Source organism: Vigna umbellata, chromosome 1 (assembly GCF_029865625.1).
Source record: "Vigna umbellata cultivar VRB3 chromosome 1, Vumbellata_1.0, whole genome shotgun sequence".
Taxonomy (NCBI): Eukaryota; Viridiplantae; Streptophyta; class Magnoliopsida; order Fabales; family Fabaceae; genus Vigna; species Vigna umbellata.
The window spans coordinates 10412781-10432404 of NC_142165.1; the positions used below are offsets into that span (position 1 = coordinate 10412781).

A 19624-nucleotide genomic window follows, 5' to 3' on the forward strand; every position below is an offset into this window, starting at 1 on the left:
GTTGAAGTATCGAATTACCTATTAGAAGTTGAAGTTCCTGTTCGGCCATGAATCCTGAAAATTTTGAGGAGTTATCGTACAACTCATCATATGAAGTGAGTGACTATCTGGCGGAGTACACGCTGGAAGGGAAATGGGAGAAGGTTGTGAACATGTACAACCGATTCCCAGCGTGTCACACGGCAATGATTAACGGTGGGCACTGCACTGCACGTGGCTGTTGATTTGGACGAAGAAGTTGTGGTTCACGACCTTGTGAATGCAATTATCGGACACAGCCAAGGAGCGAGGGTGAAGGCTCTGGAAATGGAGAACGATGGAGGGGATACCCCTCTGCATGTTGCGGCTTCAAGGGGTTTCGTAAAGATATGTAAGTTGATCATAGGAACGGACAAAGAGAGGATTTACTTGGTGAGTCGAAGAAACAAGCATGGAGAGACACCTCTATCAATTGGAAGAAACAGGCCTTTGCTTATCTCTCTAACCTTTCTGACCACAGCGCTCCCTTGCAAGATCTTGTGTGAGACAATGGTGACACTATTCTTCATTGTGCTATCATGAGAGAGTATTTCGGTATCTTTCTCATACCTATCTTCTCTTCCTTCTCATCAATATATATATATATATATATATATTGTTTTTGGTAGACTACTGATTAATTGATATGTCTGTTATGGAAAAGATGCATATTAACAACTAGATACACTTCTTTACTATAAGAAACTTTATGTAATATTTTGTTTTATTTTGACATAACAAAACTTTATATATAATGATTAGTATATATATTTTTATGGATATGATGCAGATTTGGCTGTGATAATAGTGCATTACTATGATTTCTTTAGCACACATAAGAATATAGAGGGTTTCACTCCTCTCAAACTCCTTGCATCCAGACCCTCGGCTTTCAGAAGTGCTACCAACCTGTCATGGTGGAAGCGAATTCTGTACCACTGTAAGTTATAATAACACCACGAACTAGGTTAAAAAGGCTAGGCTTCTAGTTTCAGATATAAATGGTTCTGTTCAAGTATATGTTTACAGTTACTTGACCTCCAATTTATGATACAGTAAAAAGTGTTCTAAAAATTTGTTACACGATTTTTTAAAATATACTGCATGTTTGTTTGTGTGTGAAAGGGATACTTGTAGAACCACTGAACCCTGAAAAATAAATGACGACAAATCTGGGAAAGACACGGGAGAATCCCAAGTCTGATAAAGAGAAAAATTCAAAGAACTATGCCACGTTACATGATTTTTTTTCTCGATCGTTTAATGTTGCTGCTCTATTTGGTATGTGAACAGGTTTCATTCTGCTATATCGTCTAGCGATTTAACTCCATCATATATATATATATATATATATATATATATATACTATTTTTTCATAATTAACTATCGTATTAGAATGCATGAGTTAATGCGTAATACATTAATCTTTGACTACTGAACTGCAACAAGTTCTTTATAATTGTGCAAATTGATAATTATAAATACATATCAACTTAATATTTATTTAATTGTGATTTTGAATCATTGAAGTTAATTTAAGCAAGTTGAAACTTGTTGTATAAGTTAGGAGCTGAAAAGAAGAAAAACTCGGAAATTAGTTAATTCAATTAAAAATATTTGATAAAATGAAGGTAAAATATAAAATAAATTAGTAAGAGTAAAAAAAATTAGTAACTTATAGTGTTAGAGGGAAGATGTTGGATAGGATTTAAGAGTAATGCATGTAATTAGTTGGAATATCTCTTTTTCTTCTGTTTTTGTTTTGTCTGAGAGACTGGTTTCTCATAGCCATTTATGACGCATTTTTGTTTCGGTCTTAGGGAAAATGCCCACGAGAAAGAATAAGTACGACACAGAAAACCCATCTTCCAAAAGGTGTACCTTTGAATCGGGAACTCCCAAGGTTGGATTTTTGCCACCAAATTATGAAACCTCTCAACAATTTCTTAGGTCTGTATATGTACATATTCTTGGCCTCTCAGGAGTGGGTACGTTTTCTTCATGTTTTTTTCATCTGGGGCAAGATGGTTTAACTAACCATTGATATTACACCTGTTTTTTTTCAGAATTAAAGGAAATAAAAAAGACAAAGAAGAGGCATCAATGGAGTGGTCAACTCTTGAAGGCACTGTTAAAAAGGCCTTATGCAGCATTTACTGGAAGTGGAGGTTGTTGGGAAAAAAACTTTAAAGGCTAGAAGGAAGTGTTTAAGATTGGGAGAGGTTGGAAGATTTTGAGAGAAGAGGAAAGGTTTGTATTGAGTGCTTCTAAACTTTTTTTGGCTTGTTTTCAAATGATACAATCATCCCCTATTTATACTAATGGCACCTCCTTAACCAATGGTTAGGATCTTGCCACCACAACATTCATGTAAGGGTTATAATTTATTCTCTAGAACTTTCTAAAACATTCCTATAATTCTAAACTTATCTAGAGACATCTTATGGAAAAACATCTCTAGATATTTTTATGGAACATTCTAGAATCCTTCTAGATAGGATTTTCTAGAATGCTATTTGGGCCTTTGCTAATATTGGGCTTTTATCTTTTAGGCCCAACATACAAAATCAATTTATATTCCAACACCCCCTCTTAAACTTGATTTTGTACTCCAAGCAAACTTCTCAACTTCATAAAGACTTCTTTCTTCAGCGGTTTGGTGAAGATATCTGCTAACTGATCATGTGTCTTCACATATTCCATTTGCACATCCTTGTTGCTGATGCATTCTCTAATGTAATGGTAACGGGTGTGGATGTGCTTACTTCGATCATGGAAGACTGGGTTTTTTGCTAATGCTATTGCCGACTTGTTGTCTACGAAAATCTTTGTCGGCTCCACTTGTGGCAAGCTTAATTTCTTCAATAGGTTGCGTAGCCAAACAACATGACAAACACATGAAGTTGCAGCTACATACTCAGCTTCACATGTAGACAAAGTGACAATAGGCTGCTTCTTGGACATCCAAGTAAAGGCTGTGTCTCCCATGTAGAACACAAATCCACTTGTGCTCTTTCGGTCATCCATATCTCCACTCCAATCGCTATCACTATATCCAACAAGCTTGTAATCGTTAGAAATGGAGTAGTATAGGCCATAGCTTGTCGTACCTTAGATATATCAAAGAATCCTCTTCGCAGACTTGAAGTGAGTAGTTGATGGAGCTTCCATGTACCGACTCACGACTCCAACGGCATAGAGAATGTCTGGTCTTGTACAAGTTAAATAGCGCAAACTTCCAACAAGACTTTTATAGAGGGTTGGATCAACTTTTTCTCCCTCTTCATCCTTACTCAACTTTATGCCGTATTCCATAGGAGTACCAACTGGATTAGCATCATCCATCTTGAACTTCTTGAGGAGGTCTTTGGCATAACTTTCTTGAGTAATAAAAATTCCTTTGTTTCCTTGTTTTACTTCAATTCCGAGATAATATGCCATAAGCCCCATGTCGGTCATTTCAAATTCCATTGTCATATCCTTCTTGAATTCCTCAAACATGCTTGAATTGTTTCCTGTAAAAATCAAGTGATCGACATACAAGCATACAATCAAAATATCTTTACCTTGAGCTTTGATATAGAGTGCATGCTCATATGGACACTTGATGAAATTCGCTGCTTTGAAGTACTTGTCAATCCGAACATTCCAAGCTCTCGGGGCTTGTTTCAACCCATAAAGAGCCTTCTTTAATTTCAAGACTTTATCTTCTTCTCCTTTGACTTCATATCCTTGTGGCTGCTCAATGTAGACTTCTTCTTCAAGAACTCCATTTAAAAAGGCGGATTTGACATCCATTTGATGTATCTTCCAATTATTTTGAGCTGCTAATGATATAATAAGTCTTACAGTTTCTAGTCGAGCAACTGGAGCAAATACCTCGTCATAGTCGATGCCAGCCCTTTGACTGTAGCCCTTCGCCACCAATCTTGCTTTGTATCTCTGAACTTCTCCTTTGGAGTCTTTCTTTGCTTTGTAGACCCACTTGACACCAATTGCTTTGTGCCCTTTTGGAAGCGAGGCTAGCTCCCAAGTATCATTCTTCTTTATTGCCTCGATCTCTTCATCCATTGCATTTCTCCAACTCTTCTTTTCAATTGCTTCTTGGAAGTTCATGGGCTCACAGTCTGCAAATAGACAGAATAAGGTAACATTGTCTATATTTTTCAGTTACCTCATAAATTTCTTGGAGACTTCGGAAACGTGGCATTCTTTCACTTGAGCTTTCATCATCTTGAATGATTGTATTTGGTGAAGTGGGTGGAGTAGCAGGTGCCTCTTGCGGTTGTTGTTGTTGTTCCACATCCTCTTCTTCAATGCACGGGAAGAAGGTATGATCTTCACAGTTTGTCGACCAATCCCATTCTCCTTCTTCGTCAAACACTACATTCCGGCTGATGATTGTTTTCCTTGAATCAGGATTGTATAGTTTGTACCCTTTGGAGTTGGTTTCATAACCAATGAAGATGTATTTTTCACTTTTGTCATCAAGCTTACTTCGTTTCTCATCTGGCACATGCACATGAGCTAAGCTTCCAAAGACTCTAAGATGAGAAATACCTGGCTTTCTTCCACTCCATGCTTCTTGTGGTGTTTTTCCACTAACGCTTCTTGTTGGAGAGCGGTTGGTCAGATAAACTGCACATGCAACAGCTTTAGCCCAAAACTCCTTTGGAAGTTTCTTGCTTTTAAGCATGCTCCTTGCCATCTCCAGGATAGTTCTATTCTTCCTTTCAGCCACTCCATTTTGTTGAGGGGATCTTGGCACTGTCAACTGTCGTCTGATTCCATTGTCTTCACAATACTTCTGAAACTCTTTTGATGTGAACTCTCCTCCACGATCGGATCTCAAAGATTTGATCAGAAGCCCACTTTCCTTCTCAACATGGGCTTTAAACTTCTTGAAGTTCTCAAACACTTCTGATTTTTCTTTTAAGAAATATACCCATGTTTTTCTTGAAAAATCATCAATGAAGAGAAGGAAATAATTACTCTTACCGAGTGATCTTGGCTTGATTGGTCCGCACACATCTGTGTGAATGAGTTCTAATGGCTTTTGAGCTCTTGAGTCCGACTCATTTGGGAAACTCAATCGAAATTGTTTTCCAAGTAGACATCCTTCACAAACTTGGTTGGGGTGAGTAATATGAGGCAGTCCTCTCACCATTGCTTTCTTGAAGAGCAACTCTAATCCTTTAAAATTAAGATGGCCAAATCGAAGATGCCAAAGCCATGATTGGTCTTTGTAGCACATCTTGAGACATTGTGGGCCATCACTTTGAATGTTGAGCACAAACATTCTATTTCTTGTCATTGGCACCTTTGCAATGAAGCTACTTGTATTATCTCTTATCGAAAGGTTATTATTCTTAAGTTGAATATCATAACCTTTCTCTAAGAGTTGTCCTAAGCTCAAGATGTTGCTCTTCATGCTTGGCACATAATATACGTTGGAAATAAATTGATGTTCTCCATTCTTTAGTCGGATGAGGACATTACCTTTTCCTTTCACCGCCACCTTTGATTCATCTCCAAAAGCCACGTTTCCTTTTACTGATTCATCAAGCTCCACGAACATGCTTCTTTTCCCACACATATGGTTACTTGCTCCACTGTCAAGGTACCACTGATTATCCTCGCCTCTATCTTGGCCCTTGTAAGCCAATAGCAAGGTACCATCTTCTTGACACCTTTCTTCAGCATAACTGACTTTCTCTTCGACTTTATTTTTGTTAGGGGCTCTACATTCAGAAGCATAATGTCCAAACTTATCACAATTGTAACACTTGATTCGTGTCTTGTCATACCTTGAATTCGGATTTCCTCTCCCACGACCTCTGTTAGAGCTTTCTCCTCTTTGGTTATTGTTGTTAGGCCTTCGTCCTTGTCCACGTCCATATGCACGCCCTCGTCCTTGTTCTTGACTATAACTTCGCCTTGATTGGTTGTGTGTATTTTCTTCTTTTCTTGAATCAACGTGTGCCTTGAGGACTTGCTCCGTGATCTCTTCCTTCTTCTTTTTCTTTTCTTCATAAGCTTGCAACGAACCAAGAAGTTGCTCTATTGACATGGCCTCCAAGTCTTTTGTTTCTTCGGTAATGGTGACAATATGTTCGAACTTTGGATCTAATGATCTAAGAATTTTCTCCATAATTCTTACATCATCTAGCTTCTCACCATTTCTTTTTAGGTTATTAGTAACCGTTAAAACTCTTGAAAAGTAATCAGAGACTAGTTCACCTTCCTTCATATGCAAAGCTTCAAACTCTCCTCTCAAAGTTTGAAGACGTACCTTTTTGACTTGATCTGCTCCCTTGTAAGAGATCTTAAGCTTCTCCCATGCTTCCTTGGCTGACTTGACTCCAGAAATCTTCTCAAAAGTATCTTCATCTAATCCTTGATAAATTAGACAGAGAGCTTTCTTGTCTCTCTTCCTTGAGTCTCTCAAGTTATCCTTTTGAGCTTGAGAAAGACTTTCCAAATTCTCTGGCTCAATGTGGCCCTTCTCGACCACCTCCCAGACATCATGTGCACCAAGGAGAGCTATCATCCTTAAGCTCCAATTGTCATAGTTGGTCTTAGTGAGCATTGGGACTTGAAAGGGAACTCCAGTATTTGCCATTTCTATGAAGATCTTATGGCTCTTGATACCACTTTGTTGGGAAAAAAACTTTAAAGGCTAGAAGGAAGTGTTTAAGATTGGGAGAGGTTGGAAGATTTTGAGAGAAGAGGAAAGGCTTGTATTGAGTGCTTCTAAACTTTTTTGGCTTGTTTTCAAATGATACAATCATCCCCTATTTATACTAATGGCACCTCCTTAACCAATGGTTAGGATCTTGCCACCACAACATTCATCTAAGGGTTATAATTTATTCTCTAGAACTTTCTAAAACATTCCTATAATTCTAAACTTATCTAGAGACATCTTATGGATAAACATCTCTAGATATTTTTATGGAACATTCTAGAATCCTTCTAGATAGGATTTTCTAGAATGCTATTTGGGCCTTTGCTAATATTGGGCTTTTATCTTTTAGGCCCAACATACAAAATCAATTTATATTCCAACAAAGGTGTCCCAATGGATATGAAAGTTGAAACAGATATGTATAATGTGTACAGCGAATATAAACAAGGTATATATATAAGGATACAATAGCTTCAAATTTAAAGGATTAATTAATGCTTCTTTCTTTGGATCAGAACCAAATCCATCTGTAGAATTTCTTAATTTCTTGAAGCTTCTTATTTCTTCGTTTCATAAGCTCAAATGCGCAAGACATGAATCATTATATTTTATTCTATGTATGTTAGTTTATACGATGAAGTTTTACAACCTCTACTATTCCTTGTTTGGCTTGGCTCTTACAGTTGAAATCAGTGAATTAAGATGGTTGGAAGAAGAAAATGAAACAGATGTTGAGAAAAAGGGTGTAAATCCCAGTGAGAGCGTGAAGAAGGAATCAGATGAACAAGCTGAAAAAGGAATGACTGACAAAAAAGAGACAACATTTTTGGTTGCAGCAAGAAATGGAATAGTTGAAATGGTGGAGGAAATGTTATATCGAATTCCAAGTGTGATCCATAACACCAACTCAAAGAAAGAGAATGTGTTGCTTGTGGCTGTGCAGAATCGGCAACCCCTTGTTGTTGAGAGTTTGAAAACGAAGATGCAGTCAAAACTAGAAGTTTGGAATAATTTAACTCTGACAGTAGATGAAGATGAGAACACCATGTTACACTTGGCAGCATATGCTCCTGGCAGGGATAAACCTTGGCAGATAGCTAGTTCTGCCTTACAAATGGTGTGGGATATAAAGTGGTTTAAGGTATATATTATTAAAGTATAATGCAATTTCTAGAAGAATGTAGAAGCTCCTTAGAAGAAGAATTGAAATATAATACAAATTCTAGAATATTGTAGAAAAGCCTAAGATAGGAAGAAAAATCAAGAATATTCTACATAGCTAAAAATCTAGAACGTTCCACGTAAGTTGTGGCTAGTATATTCTAGAATAATCTATGGGTCTATAAATAACCATGAACTCTACCATTTGATAGAAGATGTAGACAACATCTACCATTTGTAAGAAGCCAACATCTACAACAACAAAGACAACTACAACACTTCTTCCAACTATTACTTCTACATTCTACTATCTCTACATTTTCTCTACCACATCAACTACTCCTTTCACAACCTTAAAATACTAATAGTAGTACCAGAGCTACGTTCGGTCATCTACTGGGCGTAGATAAAATATTTCAACTACCTTAAACAAAACTATAACTGCATCCTGTACTACCTCCAAAATATTTTCTCAACTCATGGCTACTACTAATCAAACATCATCAACTCCAGTACCTATTTTCACAGGAGAAAATTATGATTTCTGGAGTGACAAAATGAAGACATTCTTCCGTTCTCAAGATTTATAGGATATCATAGAAGAAGGATTCACTATTTCAGAAGACACATCCACTCTTACTGCAGCTCAAAAGAAGGAGTTGAAGGAAAACAAGTAGAAGGATTCAAGGGCTTTATTTGTTCTTCAACAAGTAGTTGATGAGACAATTTTTCCAAGGATAATTGGTGCCACAAGTGCAAAACAAGCTTGGAACACAATACAAGAGGAGTTTCAAGGAAGTGATGAGGTACGCAATGTTAAACTTCATTCTCTAAGACGAGAGTTTGAATTAATAAGAATGAAAGAATCTGAGACATTAAAGATTACTATTCTAGAATAAAAGAAATAGTTAGTCAGATGAGAGCCTATGGGGAAAACATTCTCGACAAAAAGATCATTGAGAAAATTTTAATTTATATTCCCCAAAAATATGATGCAATCGCAACCGCGATTGAACAAACAAAAGATTTGGCTACATTATCAGTCACACAACTAATGGGTTCTCTTGAAACTTATGAACAAAGATTGAAAAGGCATGAAGAAGACTCGGCTGAAAATGTCTTTCAATCAAAACTAAAATTTGGGTCTTAGAATAAAGAATATGAAGGAAATAAAAGTAGAGAAGAAATTTCTAGAAATAAAAAAAATCCTAGAAGCTTCTCTATGACTCGTCAAGAAAAAGATCCTCCATGTGACATTTGTAAAAAGAAAAGTCACTTGGAAAAAGATTGTTGGCATCATGGAAAACCTCAATGCCACTATAGCAAGAAATTTGGTCACGTAGAAAAGTATTGTCGTAATAAAAATAAGCATCAAGCAAACTTTGCGAAAGAAGATAATCAGGAGAAACTCTTACTCTACGCCAATCAAGAATCTCCTGGTAGAGAAGGAAGTTGGTACTTGGATAATGGATGCAGCAATCACATGGCGAAAGATCAAAGCATCTTCAAAGACATTGATAAATCTGTCAATGTCAAAGTTCGACTAGGAAATGGCACCACAGTGGAGTCTCGAGACAAAGGAACTGCCATGGTAGAGACAGAAAGGTACTAAATTCATCAAAGATGTTTTACTAGTTCCAAATGTTAAAGAAAATCTTTTAAGTATTGGCCAAATGATGGAGAATGGATATTCTCTTCATTTTGAGAAAGATACACGCAAAATTTATGACAGTAAAATGATATAAATTAAGTAAAAATGGAGAAGAGAAATCGAAGCTTTCCTATAAGCTTTAAACCTGGAACTAATATTGCCATGAAGGTAGAAGTTGATGACTCATGGCTTTGGCATAGGAGATTTGGCCACTTCAACACACATGCCTTAAAGCTTTTATAACAGAAAAACATGATGAGAGATCTTCCATGCTTGAAGGAGAATAATGAATCATGTGAAGGATGTCTCCTCAGAAAACAACATCGATTACCATTCTCGACAGACAAAGCATGGAGAGCAAAAGACTTATTGGAGTTGATTCATACCGATGTTTGCGGACCGATGAGAACACCTTCACATCATAACAGCAGGTATTTTATCGTCTTCATTGATGACTTCTCTAGAATGACATGGGTCTATTTCTTAAAGGCAAAGTCAGAAGTCTTGGAGTATTCAAGAAATTTAAGGCCTTTGTCGAGAAGCAAAGTGGAAAATAGATAAAAGTACTTAGAAGTGATCGTGGCAAGGAGTACACATCTCATGAGTTTGACAAATTCTGTGAAGATGAAGGCATAGAGCGACAACTTATAATTGCAATTGCATATACTCCACAACAAAATGGCGTGTCAGAGAGAAAGAATTGCACAATTATGGAGATGGCAAGATCAATGCTAAAAGAGAAAAGTATGCCTAACACCTTTTGGGCTGAAGCCGTCTACACTGCAGTTTACATTCTAAACAGATGTGGCAGTCCAAGATAAGACTCCTATTGAAGCTTGGAGTGGAAGAAAGCCATCAGCTAAACACCTACGAGTATTTGGATCTATCTACTACATACATGTTCTGATCAAAAGAGGCACAAGCTTGAAGACAAGACTATACGAGGAATATTTTTGGGATATAGCACACAATCAAAAGGCTATCGAGTTTACAACCTACAAACAAAAAAGCTCATCATCAGTCAAGATGTTGAAGTTTATGAAAATGTTTCTTGGAATTGGGAAGAAGAAAAAGTTGTTAAAAGCAACATTCTACTTCTAGTGCAGCAATCTCAAGAAGAAACTCAAGAAGAGGCAGAAAATTCAGGTACGCTGTGTCCACCTCCACAACAGGAAGATTCTTCACCTGAATCTAGTCCAAGAAGAGTAAGATCTTTGGTAGACATATATGAAACTTGCAATATAGCCATGATTGAGTCTAATTGTTATGAAGAAACATCAAAGCAAGAAGTATAGGTCAAGGCTATGGAAGAAGAGATTAAAATGATTGAGAAGAATAACACTTGGGAACTCGTAAATTGCCCTCATGGAAAAGACATCATTGGAGTCAAATGGATATATAAAACAAAGCTCAATCCTGATGGAACTATACAAAAGCATAAAGCAAGATTGGTTGCCAAAGGCTACTCACAGCAACCAGGAATAGACTACAATGAGACATTTGCTCCTGTTGGTCGCTTAGATACAATTAGAGTTTTAATAGCTCTTGCAGCACAAAAGGGATGGAACATCTATCAACTGGATGTCAACTCAGCCTTTCTAAATGGGGTACTCGAAGAAGAGATTTATGTTGAACAACCACAGGGCTTCATCAACGAAGGCAAAGTACTAAGACTTAAAAAAGCATTATATGGCCTGAAGCAAGCTCCTCGAGCATGGTATAGCAAGATTGATAAATACTTCATCGATCAAGGATTCAGGAGGAGCAAGAGTGAGCCAACACTATATATTAAGGCACAAGGTCAGTACCAACTCATTGTCTCTATATATGTCGATGATCTTATTTATACAGGAAACAATATAAAGATGATGAAAGAATTTAAAGAAGACATTTGAAATGGCCGACCTTGGCTTGATGAAATATTTTCTCGGTATAGAGGTGAAACAAGAAAAGAAAGGTATATTTATATCTCAAAAGAAATATATTAAAGCTCTATTAAAGAAGTTCAAGATGAATGGTTGTAAGCTTGTCACTACTCCACTGGGGTAAACGAGAAGCTACAGAAAGATGATGGAGCACAAGAGGCAGATGCATCACGCTACAGGAGTTTAATTGGAAGTCTCCTCTATCTCATAGCCACACAATCAGACATTATGTATGCTACAAGTCTTTTATCAAGATTCATGCAAAAGCCAAGTCAGATTCATTATGGAGTAGGAAAAAGAATTTGAAGATATCTACAAGGAACAAAGGAGTTTGGTATATGGTACAAAACCATGACTAACTCAAGGATGATTGGTTACACAGATAGTGATTGGTCAGGATCTATGGACGATATAAAGAGTACGTCAGGATACACTTTCTCACTAGGATCCGGTATTTTATCTTGGGCATCAAAGAAGCAAGCAACTGTGGCATAATCAACAGCAGAAGCAAAGTATGTAGCAGCTGCTGAAACCACAAGTCAAACAATATGATTACGAAGAATACTTGAAGAAATGGGTGAACCACAAACTGGACCAACTATTATCTATTGCAACAACAAATCGGCAATAGCAATAGCAAAAAATCCAGTCCATCATCAAAGAACAAAACATATAGCCATTAAATATCACTTCATTCGAGATGAAGAGACAACTAAACAAATTTGACTCGAGTACTGTCCAACAGAAGACCAAATTGCAGATATCTTTACAAAGGCATTACCACGACCAAGATTTGAACTACTACGCACTATGCTAAGAGTTATCGAATTTGCATTAAGGAGGAGTATTAAAGTATAATGCAATTTCTAGAAGAATGTAAAAGTTGCTTAGATAGAAGAATTGAAATGTAATACAAGTTATAAAATATTGTAGAAAAGCCTAAGATAGGAAGAAAAATCAAGAATATTCTACTTAGGTAAAAATCTAGAACATTCCACACAAGTTGTGGCTAGTATGTTCTAGAATAATCTATGAGTCTATAAATACCCGTGAACTCTATCATTTGATAGAAGATGTAGACAACATCTACCATTTGTAAGAAACCAACATCTACAACAACAAAGACAACTACAACACTTTTTCCAACTACTACTTCTACATTCTACTATCTCTATATTTTCTCTACCACATCAACTGCTCTTTTCACAACCTTAAAATACTAACATATATATATATATATATATATATATATATATATATATATATATATATATATATATATATAAACACATAAAATCTTTTTGTTGCTTAATATGCTTCTTGATTTAATTTTACACTTTCTGAATTTAGATCTAGTTACGTTCTTTTTCAAGGTATCCATAGTGTAAAAGAAAGGGGTGTTACTGTAAAAAATTGCATGAAATGGTAGAAAGAGTAGATGAAGGAAATACAATGTATATAAATGTTGATGCTTTTATTTTTGTATCTTTGGAGCAGTATATTAAAAGCCTTGTGCCACAACACTTTTACTTTAGAAGCAACAAGAAGGGAAAAAACGCGGGGGAAATCTTCGAGGAAACACATCAAAAACTGATAAAGGAAAGTGGGGAGTGGCTGAAGGATACGTCTGAATCTTGTTCTGTTGTGGCTGCACTTGTTGCTGGTGTTTCCTTCACTGCAACCAACAGCATCCCTGGTGGCACCAACGAAAAAGGTACCCCTAATTTAGAAAGCAAGGCTGCATTCCGTGCGTTTGCCATTGCTTCGCTCATTGGACTTTGCTTTTCCGTCACTGGTCTCATAATGTTCCTCACCATCCTCACTTCTCGAAAGCAACCCAAAGATTTTCGCAGAGGTTTGCCACTCAAACTTCTTCTTGGCTTGAGTTCTCTTTTCGTATCCATTGTTGCAATGTTTGTTTCTTTCTACACCGGCCATTTTTTTCTGCTTAGACATGGATACAAGACGGTCCTATACCCCATTTATGCAGCTACTGTTTTCCCTGTCACTTTCTATGCTGTGGCACAGTTTCCTCTATACTTTGATCTTCTAATGGCCATTTTAACAAGGGTTCCACGATCAAGTGATAGAGGAGACAAGTTATAGGAGCTAACCTAAGCTCTGTCTTATCATTGCAGTCTGGCATTTTGTGTAATTGTCATACAAATCTTTCTATAACTACGGTTCTAACAATTAATCATCAGTAGACAAATAACAATGATTTATGTATGAAGCTTGCAGAATTATGACTAAATGTTAACCTGGATTGTAAAGATTTGCAAGAATTCGAGTTGTTCATAAATAGAAGAATACACTTTCTGGTTTAAATGTTTAAATAATTTTGTTTCGAATATCTTACTATCTATATATGTTTTATTCTCCTTTGGAAGCCGTCCAAAAAATAAAAGTTTATTTATGTATCCATTTTACTTTTGTTAATGTTAGAAGGTAATGTAAAAACAAGAAACCACTATAATTTGAAAAACTCAGATATGTAATGTTGATACAAATTTTATTTTCTTCTTTAGTAAATTTTATAGTGCCAAATATTTTCATGTTAATAACATGTGATTCTAACATGGGTTGTTAAATATAACCGAAAATGTGTAAACAACGAATTTGTCTCTAAGATTCCATGTTAATGTACCCATCATATGCTATACAATTTGTTTCATTAAATATTAAATATTTTATTATATATAAAATCAAAAAACAGTTTAGAAAGTTTTAATTATAAAATTATTTGTTTAATTTATATATATATATATATATATATATATATATATGTTTTATTTTTAATAACTAAAATGATAAAATTTATATTTTAATATATGAATTTTTTTTAATTCAATAAACACCAATATACGCACTTTTATTGGTGTTTTTAAAAATCGAATGTTAATTTTATAAAATTTGAAATAATGTTTTAAATGTATAAAATCTTAATTTTAAGAAGTTAGTTTTACTAAATTTAATATACTAGCATTAAGTTTGGTTTCCAACTTCAGGCTCCACTTTAGTCTTGATTGTTCATTCTTTAATTATTCCATCACAATAATTTTAAAGCAAAATTATTCATAAGATCATATTTTTATACTAATTAAAATTATGCACCAAAAATACAATTTTTTGGCACTTATTCAGACCATTGTTCAATTTTTCAATACTCTACTGAAAAAAAAAAACGTGACGTTAACACCAATTTTGTTCAGAAATGGTTGAAAAAGCTAAAGAAGAAGGAAAAAAGGGAATCAGCAGGTTGTAAAAAAAAAGAAAAATATGACACTTGTACTTCGCCCGACATGATACCAAGTGAACTGAAATAAGTAATGTATGTTTCTGTTTAAGAATCCGATATACCAGTTTTGTGACCCAGCTGTCCCAAAAAGAGAGAAAGAAAGCTAAGGTGAAGTTTATTAATTTGTATTAGCAGGTATTTATAAATAGAATTTATAATAGATATTAAATAAATATTTATAGATAATAAATATGGATATTTAATTATTTATTTGTTTATTAATTAAATATGCATAGATAGCATTTAGAATTATACATTTAATTCATGAATACTCATGATCAATAATTAATTGTTAATGAATTTGAGAATTTGTTTTTCTTAAAATTTAAGTTATTAAAATAAAATTATTAATGAAAAAATATTAATCGTAAAAAAATGTTTAAAATTTAATTTTATATATTTTTAACTTTTTATTTATTTAAATTTGTGAAATTGAAATATTTATGTACTTCCGTAAAGTTTATTTTTATTTTTTAAATTATCAAATTTATTTGTATTAATATTTTTTTTAAAAATATTTTTCATATTAATATTTTTTAAATATTTATTTTTAAATAATTTTATTTAAATTAAAAAATAAAATATAACAAATATTCACTTCAATCAATAAATATTATAGACATAAAAAAAATTATAAATATTCTCTTAAATCGGACAGTAAAACAGATAATAGAACCAATTGTTTTTAAGAATGATGATACATGGATATTTTAATTTTCCTTTTACATGTACTCAACACCTATAAAACTATATTTTTATTTTAAAATACAAATAATATAAGATAAATTCAATAAAAAAATAAAAATATTAACTGTTTTTTTAGGTGTTAAATAGGTTTAATAAAATCTAAAAGTGTACATATATCATGTAAACAGTAACAGTACTCGCACTCCTGTGATCCTACTCCTTCACAAAATTCTCAATAAAGATTTTTTTCCTTACATAACAATCACGAGGATCATTACTATTTCCTAATTGATTCTTCCCTTATCACACAAGAAAAAGTGACATGATTGACACAACGTGAAAAACAATATAAGCATATTTAGAGATATTATTGACACAACGTGAAAAACACAATATGAGCTTTGAGTCTCCGAACTAGAAAGAGATAAGGAGACAGATGAACAGTTTAGTAAACATTATGTTCTTATTTCAGTTGACAAAGAAAGTCAACTTTGACAATTTGAGTGTATACATGAAAGCCCGTCTAAGATCCCAAGACATTTAGGATGTTGTAACGAATGACTACGAAGAGTCCACAAAAGATATAGAGTAAACAATGGCCCAACTTGCCATATTAAAAAAATTACGAGTGAAGGATCAAGTATCCCTATACATATTAGATTGAGTTGTTGATGACTCTAGCTTTGAGAAGATAGTGAATGTTAAATTTTCAAGAGCATCGTGACAGATTCTTGAAAAAATTTACAAAGGTGATAAACATGTAAAGTAAGTTAGACTTCAAACTCTCATAGGCGAGTTTGAGAGTCTGAGAATGAAGAGTAGAGAACGAGTGACCGAGTATATATCTGGAGTGGAGGTGGTAGCGAATCAACTCGGAAAATAGAGAGGAGTTGCATGTCAGCCATATTGTGGAATGGACTTTGAGAATATTGTGTGTGCAATTGAGAAATCTAAGGACTTGACCATGCTCTCGGTTGAAGAGCTTGATGGGTCCTTAAAGGCATACGAACAATGGAGGAGAGCATTGTTTGAGCAACTTGATCAGGTACTTTAGGCAAGACTTAACTTGAAGGGAGGTGCTCGAATCATTCGAGACCGAGGTAGTCCTGGAGGAAGAGGTTGTGGACGAGGAGATGGTGACCAAAATGATGATGGAAGTGATTATGAAAACAACAAGGGGAAAACCGGCCAATAGAACTGGCATGACCATGGACAAAAAAAATACTGAGAAAGTCGATCAAGTAAGTCAAATGTTGAATGTTTTAAGTATAAGAAGAACAAAATCAAGATTGAAGAACAAGAATTATTGATAGAAAAAAAATGTTGATACACTTTTGTTCGAAATAGGGATATATTATATATATATATATATATATATATATATATATATATATATATATATTTATACACACAATCATTATAAGAAAGAAAACAAAAGCTCTTAGAGACCCTCATCAAGCATTTAGGATATGTTGCGCAAGAACCAAGAGCTTGAGCGGGCGATCAAGAGAAAAGCAGGAGACCAGAAGATTATCAATTCTTATCTTTTTATTTTATTTGAAGAACTATTATTTTGTTTTACAATTTTTCATTCTCTTTGTGCATGATATACTTTTATTCTGTTACCAAGTTCCTTTAGAATTCAAAATACTTTTCTTTTTATCATAACTAGTTTTAAAGACATGCATACGCGTGTTGATGTTTGTTTGTGGGTTTATTAAAAGAGATTTAGACGTTAAGGAAAAAATAATAAATATTTTTAGGTTTTAAGTTTTGAATAAAATCAACTTGAAAAATGATTTAAAATTTAAAATGTCAATAAGTCTATAAAAATACAAATAGTATATTTTGTAAAAGTTCAAAGATAAAGCATTGCAAAAATGGAGTACATTCTCAAAAAAAATTATAAATGATAAGTAGAAGTATGTAGGATAGACTCGTTAAAAATATAAATCAGTATATGAACACTATTTTAATATGTATTGTTAGACTCATCTAATTAATTTATTGACAAACTCTTCTAATATATATATTGTTAAATCTATCTAATTAATATATAAACACATTCGTTTATTATGTAATGTTACACATCCTTATTCACTGTGTGGAGTTGTATTTAAATAATATACTGCATATAAAAAAAATACAAACCTTAATAAAAATGTAATCATCATAAAAATTACTTCACACTCTATTACGTGATTTATGGAATTTATTTTTTAATAGTCAACATTTAAAATGTGTACTCTTTCCATTCAATTTTGCATAATATAATATTTTTTGTATTGTGGTTTTTTTTCTTTTTTAAGACAAATTATTTAGTTAACATTAGGTGGGCTATAAATGTAAATAAAGATATTCTAAAGTGAATAAAAATGTGAAATCTGGAGAGCAAAAGATGTATCGATTTTTACTTTAGGAAAATAGGTAAAATAAAACTCCCATATGTCTGTGTCACTCTCCCTAATATATGAGTGCTGGGCATGTATAATGTACTGTAAACACATACCAATTTTTTCCTTCATCTAGAATGTTCTATTATTTGTTTTCATTTCTTCAACTACAATGCTAAAAAAAAGTGAAAAAGAAGAAATATTATTCCTTTGATTTTAATACTTTTTCAGGAAGAAGTATGTTGCATGTGCAACATGCATGAAACACGCCAATACGTAAAAGCTTCAACATTTAACCACAAATTTGTGTTATACCAACTAAAACTAGTAATAATCGAATAAAGCTAATTGAAGACAAAGGAAAAAGTGTACTGCAACTACGGGATAAAATCAAAGGGGTTCTTCTTTCGGCATTTTTACATGATGGCTTTAAATGAAAACTTAAGAAATCTCACTATTCGGCATATTAACCTTATATTAGTGTGTGCAAGAAAAATGATATATTTTTCTTTCATGTTTTTCTTTTTTGTTATATCATTCGTTTTTTCTCGACTTCAATTTCTTTTAAAATAGTAGGGTTACCCATTATAAATTTATCCTTAAGTATTGCTAGTTCAATATATATATTAAGTGTATGAAGCTTTTTAGGTGTATTGACAAATTTTAAAAAATATTTAGAGGATTTATTTTTAACTTTAAATTGTTTAAGATGACATTAATTCAAGAAAGATGGTGATTTTTTTTATTGTGATAAAATAATTCTTTTTTATAAAGACTCAATATTTTCTCATTTATTTGCTAATATATATTCGTACGAGTATATTTTAAATTAATTTTATGATAATTATTATTTTGAATGTATTAGATTTTCACCAATTACTATATATTTTTAAAAATCAGATTTATCGACTAAGTCGAGATCCACCTATCATTACATTACAATTATTAAGTAGTTAAGCTCTAACTAATTTTTCTTTTTTTAACTACACTCAAATTTTAAGTTCTCTGGAAATTCGTTACAAAATTCCAAACACATCATTGGTTAATTGTTAACCTTGGCCATCTACATATATAACAGTTCTCTGGAGCCATTGGACAAGAACTATTCTTCTGCTTATTTCTTTTTCCCAGTTTTGTTGTTCAGTTACAGTGAGAAGTAGAAAAGATAAAAAAAAGAAAGTCATTACAGCATTACTGAAAAAAAAAACAGAAGAGGACATGGAGGTTGTACTCTTTTGCAGTAGTAACGCTTTATTTTCTTTGGAATCCAATAAACTTAGTTGGCCACTCCCAACAATGTGGAGTGGTTGAAGGATATTATTGATTAGTAAAGTGATTTAATAAAAAAAGTAAAATCATATTCAGACTGGTCTCAAACGAAATTGTATTTCTTCTTTTTTTCCTCTTATGTCATACAACTTACACTAAATAAAAGGTAAGAGTAATATATCATTTGTAATTCTTAATAAATTACCGCTAAAAAAGTGTTAATTACGTGTACATATATTTTGCTTTATCGGCATTAATTATGTGTAGATTAATGACCATATATAGTAAATAAGTATGTTATTTTTCTTTTGTTTGGTGTTTGGTAGAGTTTGATGATTGAGAGTGGTGTCCATCCATGATCAAAGATACTTATTGATTACTATATGAAGTTATACTTCCCGTGTGAACTAGAAAAGTGGGAAATCATGTGAATTTGAAGCATCAAGTTCCTTAGGTATCACATATACATTCTCAGTATATAAGATGCATATCACTACTACAATGTTTCCTGCCAAGTTAAACAGTATACACGAT

The 19624-nt window shown here is 33.5% G+C and overlaps 1 pseudogene across 1 annotated transcript; it reads left to right on the forward strand.

The window, feature by feature from the left end:
- Window positions 1-17: 17 nt before the first annotated feature.
- On the forward strand, window positions 18-13702 carry LOC148204592 (uncharacterized; annotated as a pseudogene). The gene is made up of 8 exons (XR_015784390.1): window positions 18-573; window positions 809-958; window positions 1144-1299; window positions 1839-2006; window positions 2085-2186; window positions 7092-7154; window positions 7390-7847; window positions 12941-13702. The product of XR_015784390.1 is annotated as an uncharacterized LOC148204592 (transcript).
- Window positions 13703-19624: the final 5922 nt, after the last annotated feature.